This window comes from Atractosteus spatula, chromosome 14 (assembly GCF_055471065.1).
Source record: "Atractosteus spatula isolate fAtrSpa1 chromosome 14, fAtrSpa1.hap1, whole genome shotgun sequence".
In the NCBI taxonomy this organism is placed as follows: domain Eukaryota; kingdom Metazoa; phylum Chordata; class Actinopteri; order Semionotiformes; family Lepisosteidae; genus Atractosteus; species Atractosteus spatula.
Window position 1 is genome coordinate 41,524,084 of NC_142719.1, and position 14,454 is coordinate 41,538,537.

The following is a 14,454-nucleotide window of genomic DNA, read 5'->3' on the forward strand; positions in this document are numbered from 1 at the left end:
TACTTAAAGAAAACAGCTGCTTTATTTTTGTTCGGTTTCACAAATCAATGAAAAATTATTTTTTAAGATTCAGTTCTCTAGCAATGACACCTGTACCCATTCAGGAGAGAATGAGATTCATTGACCTGCTCCTCCGCCTGGTCACTTGAGCTCGTGTGCTGTGTTCGCCTAACAGGAGAGATCGGACCGAATGGAGGGGTGTCTGTCAGTGACTTCACTGTAAGCGTACAGGAGGTCGGCAAGATGCAGGAGTCAACGAGCTTACTGGACTAATTCCAATCCTGCCCTAGCAGTGTGTATGAAAGACACCTGACTGCAGGTGAGATTGGAGATAGTGAGAGTTCATACTGGCCGTTAACCTCAAGGTGTACAATGGTCTCCAATCAAGAGTCACTGTTTTCTGCCCCCTGTGCTACCCTTATAGCATCTGTTATTGGAGTGACATCAACCATGTCAGCTAACAGAGTTTGTGCTGAACAAACCTGACTGAAAAAGACAAGAAAGCAGAGGGCAGGGCAGCCTGTTCACCCCCCACTGCACATGTAGGCTCCCCCTGATAGAATTAATATGCATGTGGTAATCTCCCAAGGTCAAGCCATTGACCCTCAGCTCCTGCCTGTTAAAGAGTAAGAGAGACAGGGCTGCAGCATCAGGACAGTATAAACACCAGCAAGCCAACTTAAGGGACATCTGCTCGTGGAGCAGCATTTTCAAAGTGCTTTGATCCATAACACAGCTTAGTTTGGCTGTACAAATGTGCATGTTCATAGCGAGGAAGTGGCAGAGCAGGTCATCTTTTTGTTAATTTCTGCAGGTTTGCAAAATTGGTTTTGCTGCTCTGCTCCCTTTGGGAACACACATACAGGTAGGCCCTCTTGCGTGCTGCAGGAGAGTTTTTGCAAGCAAGGCTGGGCTAGCATGGTCATGTGGGAATTCTGCCCCCCTCCTCGCCCTTGCCTTGCGAAAAGCACACAAATGCTGACATGAAGTCTTCAAAAGTGACAGTTCTGGTCCTAAACATGGCCTGCGTGCTTCCCTTTCAAAAACACACATCCTGAGTTCGAGGTGTTTAAGACAAGCCCACTTTTATGTCTTCAGTCTACCACAATGCACAGATTTCTACTCCCATAGGCGACAATAATATTGGGTTAGGCATGCAGGGAATGTAGATCCTCACAGATAAGGTCTTGTACAGCATTTGATCAATATTTTTGCAAAGGTGAAGAAAATGGGACAGACTCCAGCCAGGGCTGGTGTCTCACTGAAGGCATCAGGGTGCGCTGCAGGGTGCAGAGGCTGGATGGTCTGGTCACTGAGAAACAGTAATACCAGCTCAGCCTTTCATACAGCATGAATATAAGTGACTTTTAACCTCGGCTCCACGTTCAGGTTCCTTTCCTGCTCTTTTGTCTTGTGCTGAGCAGGGGATATACTTTACGCTTCTAGAGTCCTCAAAACTCTATTAACGAGAACTTTTAATATTATCACTGACAGTGCTCGCGGCAGTTGTAATAGTCAAATTAGCAGCAGATGTGGGAAGATTTAATCATGTGAATGGCAGTAGTAGTAAGACTACTACTAGTTGTAATGCTGTCTGTGCTAGTAGCTGCAGTAATAGGAATATAAGCAATAGTAGTAGCTGTATCCACATAAACAGTAAGTGGAGCAGTAGTAGGACAAGGAGGGCACCGAAAGTACTGTAGTAACAGAGTAGGAATAGAAGAAGTGGCACTAGTAGTGATGGCAGTTTTAGTAGTGGCATCAGAATCAGTATTAGAAGTAGTATATTAGTAGTAGCATTGGGAAAATAGCAGCAGTAGGATTAGTAGCAGCTGTAGTTGCAGTCACATTAGCAGCAGGAGTAGTAATAGCAACTTAGGTAGTGGCAGCAGTAACTGTATTACAATTAGTATATTAGTAGTAACAGGATTAGTAATAAGCTTTAGTTGTTGTCTGTAGCAGCAGTAGTAGTGATATAAGAAGCAGCAGCAGTAATACCATTACTTTCACATTACTGCTGAATGGAGTGCACATACACAGGAGAGTGTGTTCTCACAGGTGCTGTTTAAAAACTGCACAGTCACAGTGATAAGGAAAGTTTAATAGCGTGCAGTACACCACGTTCCTTGTGGTGGAAAGGTGCCAGGTGCGTCTCGAATAAAAACTCGCAGGATTGCACAAATGTGTCTTACATCCTGGGATTGTTTTTACAGTTTAGGAATTCCATCCAGCATTTTGAAAAATACATCTTCTTCCTTGTCCTTTTCTTAACAAGCTGAAAAACAAGTTTAGTTCAGCCAGTTTCCCTGAAGGATTAGCAGTACCAGTTTGGGTATTTGCAGAGGTGGCAGGTGTATATCCTCAGTCAGTGGCAGTAACAGCAGCGTATACAAGCTGTGCCGGTACTTTTCAACGTGGAGTTAATCTTCACCTGTTCCACAGTGGTGTACATGCTATACAAACACACAAGAAAGAGCTGCAAAAACAGCACCTCTGAGAAAAGGCTGTAATGGAAGGCCGATCAGATGTGACTGTGAATTCTTTTTTTCCTTTAAAAGGAAATTAATTATTAAGGCCCTATGAACCCTTACCTCTCCAAGGCTGTGTTATTTATTGACTAGTTACTATGGAAGCTAAGGGCATCAGACACAGAGACACTTACTATTGCTCTAAATAAGTTGTAGAATACGGAGGACTGAAATCTTGGCCTTAAGAAGACTAAGAAAGTGATGAAAAGCGACAAGATTTTTAATGATTAAATCTTTAATATATCTATAACCATTGGACAACAGTACATACATGCCCACAGAACACTGGGCCCTCCAGAACTGACCATTTTCAGCATTTGTAGTCCCCTAACCTGACCTACTACTGTAACCTGTCCCATTTACAGTACTGCTACTGGCTCGATCACTGTGGGACTATTTCCCTGCTGTGGTCCTCAGCATGTGACGGCTTTGTCCAGCCACCTGACAGCAGACAGGGCTTGCCTCATAGCCCACTTCTACTATGTAATCCCACAAAGCTTTGCCAGTGTAAACGTTCAACTGCAGGTTCTTATTGATCACAGAGTTGTAGCAGCCTGTGTATGTCCTTATTTGACTAGAGAGAAATTTCTGCCTGTGAAGCCCCATTCCTTCCCCACGGCCCAACACTCTGTAGGTCTCTCTCCTCAAAGACAAGTAAGCCAGGTGTCTGTGGCTGAGGAGAAGGTGACCTTGAAACACCATTTACATTTCAACACACTGCAGCTCTCCTAAATCTCTTACAGACCACAGAAACACTCCGAGTCAGTGTGAGGTCTCTCTTCTGTAGGCTGGGGGAATCCCATCTAGAACTATAGTAAGGCGATTACAAAGTAGAGAGGAATGAAGATACCTCTGTATTTAGGGCATGAAAAACAATCCCGAAAGACCTACCTGTGTATTTTCTGTAAAAATGAATTGAACTGTTTATTGCACCAAAGTGGCAATATTATTATGAAGTAGTTCCAGTAGGGAGCTGCGTCAGCATGCGTAGGCTGCAAAGGAACAAGTAATAGGTTTATTCCCTGCTGGAAAGAGAAGAAAGGAAACAGAACGTTTCAGCTGTGGAGCCTTCTTCGGGTATGAGCACGAAGAATTATTAATATTATTATTGTTGTGGTAGTCAATTGTATTATATAAAATAGCAAATTATAGAGGCAAGACACAGCTGTACAGTTTGATGTTGGGCAATGCTGAAAATTACATAAAGGTGAATGGATTTGCTTAGGTTGAAACTGATTCTGCTGACCGTCCTGATGGTGCCCCGATGCTGCTGTCGTTAAAGTGCCCCTGAAACAGACGTCTGAACCAACATCTTGTGAAATAATTTTTTAGGTTGTTACTGCAATATTGTTGAATGGTTAAGAGAGCACTGCTGCACTTTCAAATGTATTACGATATATTTTTCTGCCAATCTCTAATGCAGCAATAAAACGTACGTCTGTGCTATGATATGCCTGATATATAAAGTGTTTCTTTAATGATCCTTTGTAATTGGAGAGTCGTGCCTGTCTGAGCCCCGGAGCCCAGTGTGGTGTGTAGAGGGAAAGTGATTTTGGCTGTAGATACTCTGGGAGTGATATATTAGTTCCTAGGCTGGGAAGTCTAACTGACGTTATCTCCTCCTGACCGTCACCAATGGCCAGCTCTGAGTCTGGTTATCACTGTGGCACTACAAATGCCTGGCACATTGAATTGAGCAACCGCCTGAACACCACAGAATTGCCCACAATCATCAAACCACTTCTTCATACGAGCGGTATATATATAGGACGCCCTGGAAGAAAATCTCAGTCATATCCTTCAGGATGCACATGGTCGAGCTGCTGGATACTGCAGTCTTTGTGTCTGCTTTGTTTAATCTTAAGTCGTAGAGACATTTCGATATCAAGGCGAATTCTGGCACAGTATGTTACTTAAACAGGTGTACCAGCACATATGGATGCATGATGCTGAAGGTTGTGCAGCCTTGTGGTTTGCTCTCAGACTGAAGATTTGTACCAGGCAGGTGGAGCCGGCAATGACATTGCTCAGAATGTGCCGTGTTATCAGTGAAAAACACACTGAGGCCTATGTGTGCAACTTGGCTCCATTCTGACTGCTGGTGAACAGACAGACGGGCACACAGTACCCATCCATCGTCTGACCTATGCTTGGAATGGCAATCTGTCGGAGAGCAGCCTTGATGCAGTAAGTTAGAAGCTGCTCCGGTACTGAATGTAGGTGTGATGCCAGCAGTAGCACAGGGTTTGAAGGGCAGCCTTGTGTTGAGATTTGCACCACTCTGGGGCCCTATAAATATCTGGTGGCATATATCTCCTCTCTGCAGCTAGTAAAGGAAAGCCAGTGAAGCAGCCTGCCGCTGGATAGAAGGCGAACGATGGAATAAGAATAGATCTTGACTCAGAATGATTTATTAGCCCTTCACGCACACTCCTGTCAGGCCTGTACAGCACACCGGTTTTTCCACACGTGCTCCGTGCTCACACGCTGACGGCAGCTGCATGGAAAAAAGCAATTAATTTGTGTCACCTTTCCGAATCCGCCACCGAAAGCCGGAGAAGGGAGGGAGATGATAAAAAGGACGGTTACCGAAATAATTAAATTATAATTATCAGTATTAAACACATTCTGATGCCCTTTCAGGGGGAAGCCAGCTTCCTTCTTTTTCCATACAACATGCATGCTGGAGTGTTGGAAGTTCATGCTGTGCATTGTCACTGTGGCCCCGAGGTGCACAGCTATGCTCTGACACAACTTAACCTTGTCCAAAGAAGGCTCCATTCACTTCTGCCTCACATGCTGCTTGTACTCTCAACTTACTGTAAGTAGACGGTGAATCAGAAAAGAAAATGCAGGAGGACGACAACAGTTTTCCATGTTTACGAGTTAAAATGCACCATAAACAAGTGAAAAGGAAAATGCAATATGTGAATAACACAGCTGTAAAAAATAATCCCATATATCTCAAAATGCAGTTTTCCAATTCATTCACATATTGTTTAATGACCAGGTGGCATGGTTGGGCAGTGGTAAGAATCTCTGCCTTGCACTGCTGGGGCTCTGGGTTCAGTTCTTGGGGTGCTGTGTGTGTGGAGTTTGCATGTTCTCGCTGTGTTCATGTGGGTTTCCTCCAGGTGTCCTGCTTTCCTCCCACAGCCCAAGGGCATGCAGGTAGGTGAATTGGCCCTGGTGTGAGTGTGTGCTTGTCTGTGTCTGTGTCAGCGTGCGCCCTGTGACAGTGTGGGCTGTGGCTCGCCTACACCTATCCCTGAATAGATAAAGAGGTTAGAAAAGGGGTGGAGGGATGATTAATGACCAAATCTGGTGACTGCTGCCTGTTTACAGCACAATACAGGTGCTGTCAGTTGTGTGGCTATTGCCACAACATCAAATATATTGAAAACAAACACTGTCATTTTAACCCTCCGACAGATTTTGGCCATCTGGCATTTCACAAAGCCTCAGTTGGGAAAGAGCTGGGAAACAGCAAAGGAAGATTTTGGAAGCTACTGGAAGGCTCCTTGATTGCTACTGGAAGTTAAAGGAAATTGGGCACAGAGGCAAAAAATTTGGCATCAACCCATCGTGAGGTTAATTGGCGAAACATTTAAGATATTGGACCTCAAAGTCCCAGTCGAGTGTGGTGTGCATCATCAAGGAGCTGAAGGCTAGTAGGGCACTTGGTCTCCCTGCCGGGAAGAGGCTGTAAGAAAGTCTGTGGAGTCAGAGAAGTGGTTTGGGTGGATAACTTGCACCCAGGGGCAACAATTGGGAAACAACAACGTTTTCAGGTCTGCCCCACAAGTTACACATGGGTCTGGGGCCTGAGGCAGCAGGGAAAGAAAAAGCCACGAATTCACTCAAATCAGAAATACAAAAAAGACATCAAAAATTAAAAATGTGATTTTCATTCTAACTTATTTTACAGTCCACGGAGGCCGTGAATGAATTTGGAGCTCAGTCCCTAAACGCTTTCACCAGGGCTCACGGTGGTGTGTCGGGGACCTCTGGGACGGCCCTGTTGCCAGCCCTCTGTCAGGTGTGTCACCGTGCTCGTTTTGTCAGTGGGCTCTGTGTGAGGGGGAGCCATGAGCATGCAGCACGTAAGATGGGGGGGGGGGTGGGAACCATCTTGACGCCTGTTGCGCGAGCTCTTGTGGTTTCCATCACCCTCCTTGAGAGGCCAAGCTGGAAAACGTGCTTGTTCTCTGAAAGCGTGGCGATATTCTAAGCCACCCAGCGCCTGCTGTGGCCCTGCTCGTTGAATTGGAACAGCCCGAGCTTGTGTTCCAGAACAAGCTTAAAATTCCACAGAGCCAGGACTTCGGTGTCTTAATGGTCACTCAGCCGCTGGCGAGCGGCACGCAGCCCAGCCGTCGTTATCTGCAGGCCGACGGCGGGTTTCTTCTTTTTCGATAAACTGGTAACAACCGCATGAGTGGAAAAAAGGAAAGGTTTTTTTCTGGTTCATTTCTTTTTTTAAAAAAAGAAACTCTTCCAGACAAGACGGACTGTCGAACCGCTCTGTGGTTTCTAGCTCTGCGGCGAAGCAAGTGATTCACTCATTCCCACCCACCAGCCCACTCCGCTCACATGCCCTCGGAGCTGATACAGTACAGCAGGTGGGCGGCTGCTGGATGACTCTGACTCAATACGTAAATACGGTAACGATGCAGAGTAAAATTCAACTCCCTTCTCAGCATCTCCGCGCCTGCACCACTGGAAAGCCAGCGAGCCTCTATGGCAGATCCACTTCCGATTTTGTTGGATGCAGGTTGTTGTACAAACTATAGTGAAAAAGCCAAGAAGCAGTATGGAAAATATTGTGTTAAGCATCTGTGCAAATGTACTCAAAACACAATAGCAGATGTGTACTATTTAGAGCATCATGTTGACTTGTGTTCGACCTTGCAGTTTCTAAACCTGATCAAACCGCTATGCAATTTGAGTCTTATGTCCAATTGCTTCTTTGTGCTCCTTATGTATTACTTTATCTAAACTACTGTCTAGGGACTTCTGTGTTAATAAAATTATTCTCTTTTAGCCTGTCAGTGTAGGACACTCTCTTTGACCCAGGAAAGTATCCAGTTGGAATTCTCTGCACTGATACCAGAGCGACAACCTCTTTTTAGTAACATGGTGAACAAAATCATGCATAATATTGTAAATGAATATTATTTGTATTAATAGTCTTACTAGTGGACTGTATAATTTTTTTAACAATACACTTATTTATCACACTATGTTTTTTAGAAGATGAAAGGGATGAGTTTACATAAGTGCATACACCTACATCATTTTCTTAGTTTGCATGTTCAAGCAAAGTGTCCCATCTTAAATTTATAGTTTCCGTTTTTTGATTCCCGCCTGTAACACTCTGTGTTTGTCTACATTAAATGTCTGCTGCCAGGTTTCACACATACAGTTACTCTTCATCAGCGTGAATCGGCAGTTTCTCCATACGGTGATATTAAAAGTTTTACATGTTTTGTCTGCAAAGTGCAGCATAATTAATTCTTCTTCAAAACAGCCCACTCGAACCTTTGTGTTGCTCAGACACTGGGGAAGTGGTTAAGGCTCTGGACTGACAGTGTAAGGTAACATCATGGTTTCAATTCCCAGCTGGGACACTGCTGCTGTACTTCAGTCAAACTGCTCCAGTAAAGACCCTTCCATATAAATGACTCTAAATGAAAATTTGTTCTCAATTCACTTTTAAAAAACATATGAACACAGAGCTATTGTTATGCCAAACTGCTAAACACACTGCAGCCCTACACTCAAACACTGAGCTTCTGAACACTCTGCAGCCCAGCACTCTGACACTGAGCTACTGAACACACTGCAGCCCAGCACTCTGACACTGAGCTACTGAACACACTGCAGCCCAGCACTCTGACACTGAGCTACTGAACACACTGCAGCCCAGCACTCTGACACTGAGCTACTGAACACACTGCAGCCCAGCACTCTGACACTGAACACACTGCAGCCCTGCACTCAGACACTGAGCTACTGAACACACTGTAGCACAGCACTCTGACACTGAGCTATTAAACATTCCTAGTTAATGTTTTGTAGTAACACAAAGTGCCGTATAAAGTAAATACATAGTTTGTTTGTAATGAACGTGAGAGGACATATTTTATACGAAACATGTTTATATGGAAACAATATGCTCCTGTCCTAGAGTCTAATTTACTTTAACGCTGAGCTACTTAAAACTCTGTTGCCCAGCAATCTAACAATGAGCTTCTGAATACAATCTGCTGAAGTATTTAAACTTCAGTCCAAGACTCTAAAGCGAAATCTTCAGTAAAAATGTTAGTAGTAGCAGCTTTAATTGTAATATTACCTTGCAGATCACTTTGTTAAAGATTTTTCTTCTCAAAAAGTTTGGCATATTTTGATGTACTGTATAGATCAGAGGCCGTTATTGACAGTCAAAACAAAGCTCATTCCTTAGTAATGATTTATTGTAACGCAATGTGCCCTGAAAATAAATACACAGTTTGTTACTGGAGAGTGAAACAAACATGAAAGGGTGTATTATAATTCTGAGAGGGTGTGGTTCCTATGGTAACTGAACCTGCTTAAAAGTTTTCTGACCTTGATGTAAAGCATGTCATTAGAGCAGAATCTGGCAGTAAAAATAATGTGCTTGAGATCAGGTTAGGACTGTGTTCAGAGCCTGGTGTGTCAGAGAGCTGGGCTGCGGTGTGCTCACAGGAAATTGTGTCCATTGAGCCTGCAATACAAGCGCCGCACGAGACTGTGCTGCTGGGAGCCGCTGAGTTTTGAGTTTGAGCCTGCTCCGTGTTTCTGCTGGGTCTTGCGCCACTGTTGTCGGGACTGTTCATTTAAATATGACAGGATACTAAAACCACACCCTTATCCAATGACTGGTATTTAAAAAAAAATATCCAGGGATGTTCTTTTCTCAGTATAAATCTCTCCAAAAAAGATGATTTTCAGGCAGGATCTCATTTCACCTGAGGAGAGTGGTTTATAATGGTGATTAGGTCTCGATGCAGCAGGCCAGACGTGAGCTGAGACAGGCCTGTGACTAACAGGCTGTGGGACTGCAGAGGCCCACATCCATTATTCACATCCTCAGGGCTGCGTCTCCCAGGATTACACACGTGTGACTGAGGCAAGCCGTCGTCAGCACATACAACACTAGATCAAAACTAGAGTTCCAGCAAAAACTACAGACCCAAAACAAATCTGGTTGATAGACCCTTTTTGATTTTTAGCCTTCTAATATCAATTGTGGTTAGCTTAGAAAGCAACCTGTGACTACTGCAAAAGACAAACCTAATATTTTTTAAATATAAACAAGGGTGATTTTTGTTCTTGTCTGCATCACAGAAACTAGAGCAAACCCAGAAATAGGAGCTGCTGTCAACTTTATTGCCAGCGAGTACAGTAGCTTTTAGCAGGTCTGTGTGCACCACAGTTTTTCAAAAGTGAAACTAAGACAGTGATGTCTTCAGCGGTGTGTCGCTGGCAGTCTGGGCTACGACAGTGTTCGCTTGTGAATGGAGCTAACGCCATTCCTTTCTATCTCTGCTCACATGAATTTTGCGTTGTCTCTCTTTTCCAATAGGAAACATTTCCTTCCTGCTCTTGAGGGGTCTTTCACCATTGTTCTGGAATCCCCCTCTGTGTCTCGTGATTTTCATTCCAGCTGAACCCTCAGGCCTTCCGAGTCCTTAACTGAACTCTCTTCTGAATTAAATCTTTTCTTTTACTCTGCTGTTTCCTTCTTCTGAAGTCCTTGCTTTAGGGGAATAGTAGCTAGGATATTGAGCAAGCAGACCTAGGCTGCTCACTACTATCTTACAGCTGTATAAGCATTAGTGATGTTCTGTCGCTAATGTGGATTACACTGTATCAAGCTGCTCAGACACAGGTGCTTCATTTTTATACTCCTCATCATTGAAACAGTGCACTGTATCTCACAGAAGTTCTGGAGCTAGTTTGCGTCTGAAGCAAACCCAGCTGGAATGTATTTTTACACCTCTAGGGCCCTTTACTGCTCTTTACTGTAGTGAACCAAGAGCACCGTAGTAAATGCTCCTCATCTATATAATTGCAGGTTTAGCTGCTCCTCAGTGTCCTAAGATCAAACAGTACAGGCACACCAAAAATGCAGAGCTATTTACAAAACCAGTCCCACTTTTAAAGTGCTAAGAAAACAGTTTAGAAAGATCGAATCACAGAGGGTAGTTCAATCAAGAAGGATATAACAAACTTAAAATGAAAACTTGAAAACAGGAAGGCTATTTCAAGGGAAGGCAGGAGAACCCACTGCTCTAGTCTGTATGCAAGAGTGCCACTACTTCAGGAAGGAGGGTCATTCACTGTAGCCAATAACATACTGTACCAAATAAAAAACAACAAGTCTCTTAGGACTTTTAACTGCTGACAAGACAAGCTTGTCAGTACTGCTTTCAGTAGCATGACGGGCTTGACTGGTGCTGGGCATTAAGAGCCAAGGTACAGCCTCATGTTTAATAAAGGAGAGTAAAGCCTAAATTTAGCAACAAAAATGCATTTTGTTCCCCTTTGAACAGAGCAGAGCCTTTCAATTACCATAGCGTTTTTTCCCTGTGTGTAGTCCTGCATCTTGTTTGTCAAAATCATCTGATTGAAGTGGTGTCATGAATTCATCTGTGGGCCTGGAACAGAAGTCCTTTATTTACTGGAGCAGTTCAAACGCCGGCCCTTTCGCCTGTAGGACGGGGTTCAAAGACAACCTCCGAGCCCTGGGCCAGAAATGCGATTGGGTTATAACAGGTGTGTATAAGAGAAAGAGAAAGAGCACACACTCAGGACACACAATGACACACAGAGACACATGCGCGCACACACTCAGGACACACAAAGACACATGCGCACACACACTCAGGACACTCAAGGACGCGTGCATACAGTACACACACTCAGGACACACAAAGACACATGCGCACACACACTCAGGACACTCAAGGACACGTGCACACACACACTCAGGACACACAAAGACATGCACACACACACTCAGTACACACAAAGATACATGCGTGCACATGCTCAGGACACAAAAATACACATGCACACACACACTCAGGACACACAAAGACACATGCGCACACACACACTCAGGACACACAAAGACACATACGCACACACTCACCAGAGCCTTTAGACTTGTGTGTCCAGGCCAGGACTGCGGTGAATCAGGGTGTAATAAAACAAGGATTAAGCGCACCTCGCAAGGTTGAGCACTAGAGCTGCCCCCCTTTGCCTCTGCCTGGCTGGGTGTAACCTGAACGGCCAAATTCTTCCTGCTCGAAGGAGAGCTGCCTGGTGAAGTGTTAAAGTAACACTCATATGAGCAACACCTCCTCCGAGGCAAAGCCCAGTGTCCCGGGACGCTTGTCCCCATGTCCCGCTTCAATTGGCCGAACAGAGTAACAAAGCGGGCATCGCTTTAGCCGTTGTCTGAGCTGGCCTTTCCTGTTCCAGGCTGAGGGGCAGAGTGAGAGTGTTTGGGCCGGGTTCGAAGGGCAGGCTCATCACTGCAGAGCTGGCTGCTGTGTGCAGCCTCTCTCCTGACACACAGCGTTCAGCTTTACCCTGTACATTCATCAAGTGAAAGTCAGGTGAAGTAAAACACCCAAAGATGGTAAGAATAGTGAGCACACCGTATTTCTGCATAGATATGAGCTTTAACTTGAATCCATTTTGGGATCAAAATGCATTTAAAACTATTTTTCAATGCGCATTCAAGTTTATTTTTTCATTGTGTCATATATTCTCCTGGATCACACAGAAATGAGATACAGTATTCACAAAGCGTCTAAAAAGTATTTTTTTAACAAAATTACCACATGCAAAGAAAGAGATCAGCTTCTGCGACGGATACCCTGATTTAAATTGCAGCAGATTAATCCTCCAGCAGCTGCATATTCAACTCTTCACCCAAATACGTCAGATGGTGCTTAATGTGAGCCTGTGAAATAATTCTTCTCATATTTAGAACAATACAAATAGTAATACAGTATAATATGACAGATTAAAAGTGGCCTCTACTCATAGCAAACTATGGGTCTCCCTCTAGTGGTGTAGATTAAGTACTGCAACACACTCCGGGCAGAAGGAACATTAAACCCAAATTTATAATGACAGCCGCGGCAACCAGTCAGCTTTTTCTTAGAAATTACATCTCTTAGTCTTCATCAGGAGAAATATCACCATGCACATTTCAGTAAATAACAGAAAATATCTGAGTTCCACTAAAGTAGCATTTTCCTCCCCAAGAAATCATTTAAATTGACAAGATAGAGACAGCACATGCTTGCTCTGTGCATAAGGAATAAGAGCTCAAAAGCAACTTACATACAAATCTGAAATGAACCTGAGTAATCACTCAAAGAGAGAAAGGCACTTCATATCTCAAAGCAGGCATCAATGTCATGAGCATCTATCCAGATTGTCCTTGAGTGGTAAGAGTGCTGTGCAAGTGTGGACATTACTGGTTGGAAGGCCAGTTCTGAATTCCGAATTCATAGCGCAATCTTCTGAATTCGGCACCATGTAGTGCTGCCTGCAGACACCCTGCCTCAAAACATCCACCCTAAATAGCAGCATTGCAAGGTCAAATCCTCCCATTCACCCAGTGTACACCAAGAGCAAGACAGGTGCCTTGAGCATATTGTTTTGAGAGCCAAGGTCTGAATGCCAGAGACCAGGACCTACTGCCAAGAGACAGGGTGTTCTAGTGCCTTAGCTCATGTCTTCTGACTGACCCTTGTGCAGATCTGCAGGGCGATGAAACGGGGTTAGAAACCCCACTCATTCTCTAATAGTGAGCTCACATTTAACTCGCTAATATTCTGATTTTTTTTAGGCAAAGTGTTTCAGATATAGCCTGTCAGATAATTTCCAAGGAGAAAGACATTTGCTGGAGTTATAAACCTGAGAATTATCCTCCATAAACCTGGTTTTGGAAAAGAGAACAGAGCAGTTTGTCTTTCATGGCTCTGTATGCACCCCTTGAGGTTTCTGAGTAAAACTCACACACTTCTCATACTTACATTCCACATCATTTACATCTGTGTTTAATCTCAGATCTGCATTTAAGCTTTAGGCAGGGAGGGTGAGTCACTCTGATGGCTACAAAACCCTCTATGTCATTGTCAAAGGGTAGCTGCCACCTTCTGCTTGTTATACCCCTGCACATATTCTGTCTGCTTGTCTTGCTTTCAGAGTCTCTGCCCTCTGATCTTTTCAGTCCTCGCCTGCCTGCTTGTCTCTCCATAGCTGTTCAGCTCTGTCTCCATGGCTAGCAGTGACGAATCTTGTTTCTATGGTTTTGTTTTGTGTTTTCTCTTCTACTCCAGAATCACGCCCCACCTTCCCTTCTCAGCATTCCCCATCCCTCCTTCACTGAAGGCGTTCGTAGCGAACCCAGCTTTGGAAATATTTGGCTGGACGCTACAAATTAATTTTTATTTTGGCAACCTGGCCAGCCTAAGTCTAAGTTTCTCTGAGCCAGTGTTTTAGTTACTGGTTGTTTGGCATTCAGCGTCAAAAGATGAGAAGCTGGACGCGTGTCTGCCTCGAGATGGATTGTGCTGCTAAGTCAGAGCGCTGCTAGTAAGAGATAGTGGTCAAAGCACATGGAGACACGTGCCAGGATCTGGGATTAATGGGGCTATCAGAAATAGGCCTGATCAAAAGACTGTTTACATTATCAGTTGAGAGGGGCCAAAGGCAAAAATAAATAATAACAAATCAAAGGAGTTTCCATTTCTATCAATTTTGTCAAAAAGGCAGATCACTATGCAAGATTAGGGACTTAAAGGCGACATTATCTGATACGCTTTTAAATGTATTCAACACAATCTGGTGTGTATCACATTTAACAAATCGGTAC